Here is a 3,696-nt window from a genome sequence, read left to right as displayed (position 1 = left end):
TAGTTTTATGGTGGAGTTCACATGATTCATCTTACAAAATTCTATCAAGACCAATTCTCAAAAGTATTTTCACCTCCATAAATCCGAATTAAAAACAAAAAATGTATAATTACATGCTCTACTGCAATAAGAATACTTATAGAGTATGAAGACGAGATCATATCTCATAAAATATATATAAGTAAACAAATTAATCATAAAACATCTGTCCTGGTGGTCAATATGGTTCTAAATGATTGATGCTCCTTAGATCAAGTAGCTTTAATGTGGATGATCATTTAGTGTGCATGTTGTCGGCTATAGGTAGTGGTGTGTCTCGTTTTAATTTAAGATCAAGTTACAGTGAATGGGCTTTGTCACAGATTTTGTTAACTTCGGGTTGTCGAACTCTAACTGAAAATAAAAAAATAATGTAATGTGTTGGTACATAGATTTCCGTTTTAGGATGTACCACAGAACGTCGCAATAATCGTAACGTCATCGCGTTATAACTTATAGGCCATAAAACGTCGATTGTTGACGTTTTTTTACTACTGACTACGTAACATATTGGCTAATACAACAAAAACGAAGTCGGTGACCATATTAGTATTTTATATCACTAAAACGGGAATATATGTATCAACATCATATAGTTTTTGAAGAAAAAATTATGTATTTGAAATTGGAGATTTAATGATATTAAGACAAATTTACGATCGTTTTTCGCCGATTTTATGTGCTTTCTGTACAAATGTTCACAAACTTTAAAAGAATTCAATCAGTTATATTTCCGAAATTAAAAGAGGTAAATGCATTATTTTTTCGATTTTCAGTTATAGTTAAACGAACCAAAGCTGTACAAAATGTATGCAAAATTTTACTAAAATCTGTAACATAGCTCATTTACTGTTCCTTAACCATAAGAGGACTTAGTATAACATCTTTGTTTCACAGATCTTGTTTGAAGTATTTCCATTGAACCCATAGTATTGCGAGGATTAGGTTTTCTTTCGGTTTACACAAAAATGTCACATTCATTTTCACTTGCTAGCGACACAACATCAAATCATACTGTAAAAGAAATCTTTACCTGTGAGAAAATGAGTCTTATCTATTATTTGAATTCATCTAATTAATGTAATATAGTTATTTTAACGGTACTTGAACAGTTGAATAGAAATTCAGGCATGGAGAGCTCAAAGTCGGAAGTTTGATGTTTTGTAGACTGAAGACTGTAATTTGTCTTTTTTTTCGTATTTTGCCATGATTTAGCTAGTTTCTTTCGACTTATAATATTTCTTTTTCCCCTTGGTATCATCTTCTGGCTCTTTTCCGAGTACATACGAGTTTTTGTTGGGTGAAATTCTTTCAATATTATTACGATGTATTGGATTGAAACAACAGTATATTTACAATGACTGTGTTAGGTTAACTCAGGTCAAGCTGGTTAATGGTTTCAATGGGCAAGTATGGTATGGTACTAAATTAACATGTGTAAATGCTATTATCATGATTATACTGTTGACGAACATGTACATTCATATAGAAATTTGTTATTTGCAACCAGTTGAGTCCTTTCGGAGCACATTAGTTTGCTCCCGGTTTTTAATGGGGTTGGTGTTGCTCAGTTAGTGATTTTGTGTATTGTTTTGCTATTGTTATAGCACGTGTCTCATTATCAGTTGAATTGGTCTATGATACATTTACACTTCAATAACTCCCAAGAATACCGAGTTATTTCCAAACAAAAAACTTCAAAACTTTTAATAACAGATACTCCATTCATCAACAAGTTATATTGTAACTTAAAAATATTACTTCACCAGGGGCTACGATGAATTGAATATTAAAAAAGGCGGATGATACCAAAGGAACATTCAACACTCATAAGTCAAAGAGAATCTGGCAACGTCATGACGAAAAACGAAAAACAATGACGAACATAGTTTTCCAACATTTAAATCAGTCTGATTATTCCATCCTACGCGAGTTCCCATCATCGACTAACAATCCTGACCTTACAACAACTTTCCGTAGACAGAAAGAAGAATATAGTAATCGTGAACCGGGAACTGCAACACATCATGGTTTCAAATTGATGGTATAGGACATTCTAGTCCCTCCTGCAGCTCAGAATGTGGTGGATATTTCAACTCTACCCCTTGGCCTAGACGCACCCATACTTAGTGTCAGTAGACATCACATGTTCTTCATGATTCCATAAATGACCTTGCAACGTTTATACAAAAGCCGTTGATAATGCATTACATCCGCAAAAAACTGTATTCACAACCATTTTCAAAAACCTTTATACAAATTATGCTTGGAAATCCCTGTCACCAATGTCAAATTTAATCAATACAAACTTGCAGCTTTCATCTTGGATATTTTCCATCACATTCATTTCATATCAGTTGGCATTTGAAAAGATGAAACATAGAAATGATCTCTTCTAAAACTTTCTTTTGCTCTCATCAAAAAATCATCAAAGATCCGTATGAAACTATAGTATCTTATAAAAATTTTCATTACAAACATTGTGTTGCAGTACATCAATATTTACGACTTTAAGCCGAAACCATCTGATTGCAAATGTGCAAGAATCTCATTCATATATAATTCGACTGGCCATGTTATAACTGATGACCTTAACATTCTCAACAACACTTCTCTACAAAAGGTGTTAGTCAAAGGGCTATAAAATACCGTGTGACAAAGTGGTAAACCGGAAACACAACTTAAACATAATTAAAAGAGAGGCGAAAGATACCAAAGGGACATTCAAACTCATAAGTCGAAAAAATACTGACAATCAAACCTTATGTCGATACCTATATGTTGGCATTGTACAAGGTCATGTTTTTCTCTGACTGTTAATGACGTCTTTACACTAAGCCCATTGGAGGTTGGATGTGTACTGATTGATATTTTAGTCTTAGATACAAGATTTTTTTATTAGCTGATATTACCTTTGAACCAGCTGTCAGTAACTGCGAGTACTTTCATACTTGCACTTTGTGTCTTTTTTGTTGTCAAAGATGTATAAAAACCCTGCCACGTCCGGTCTGTGTTTTTGATAGATGTGTTTCTGCTTTGTATAGATCTGATGAGTTAAGCCACTTTCAACTAATTTTATAGCTTGTTCTTATGTTTTGCAGTAACGCCACTGTCCCAGGTTAGGGGAGGGTTGAGCGCTCACAACCCCACACGTTTAACCCCCGCAACATTCTTTATGTGCCTGTCCCAAGTCAGGAGCCTGTAATTCAGTGGTTGTCGTTCGTTTATGTCTGTCATATTTGTTTTTCGTAAATTGTTTTGTTATAAATCAGGCCGTTAGTTTTCTCAATTGAATAATTTAAAATCTTTCATGTTGGGGCCTTTTTTACTAAAGACTCAGCAACACAACCACATAAGACCAGGGGTAATTACATGTAAAATGGAAGGGTAAGCACATCCAATGATCTAATGGTTTACAGATTCAGTTGAGAATAATGATCGACAATGCGTTAAACCGTATAAAACAAGTTGGTTAAGGTTGCGAGGTCGTTGATAAGAATAAAAATAAACCGATTCAATAGGTATATATGATCAATCGTGTTACATTTCCGAAGACCCACATGCTGCTAAGCACTCGTAATGCATCCATGAAAAGTAGGTTATTGATCCCCGCGGCGTGGACAAAATCTCAATTTTTATTTTTGTTTGTAAATCTCC

Source organism: Mytilus californianus, unplaced genomic scaffold (genome assembly GCF_021869535.1).
Source record: "Mytilus californianus isolate M0D057914Y unplaced genomic scaffold, xbMytCali1.0.p SCAF_2, whole genome shotgun sequence".
Taxonomy (NCBI): Eukaryota; Metazoa; Mollusca; class Bivalvia; order Mytilida; family Mytilidae; genus Mytilus; species Mytilus californianus.
Note: the sequence above shows the minus strand (reverse complement) of the source record.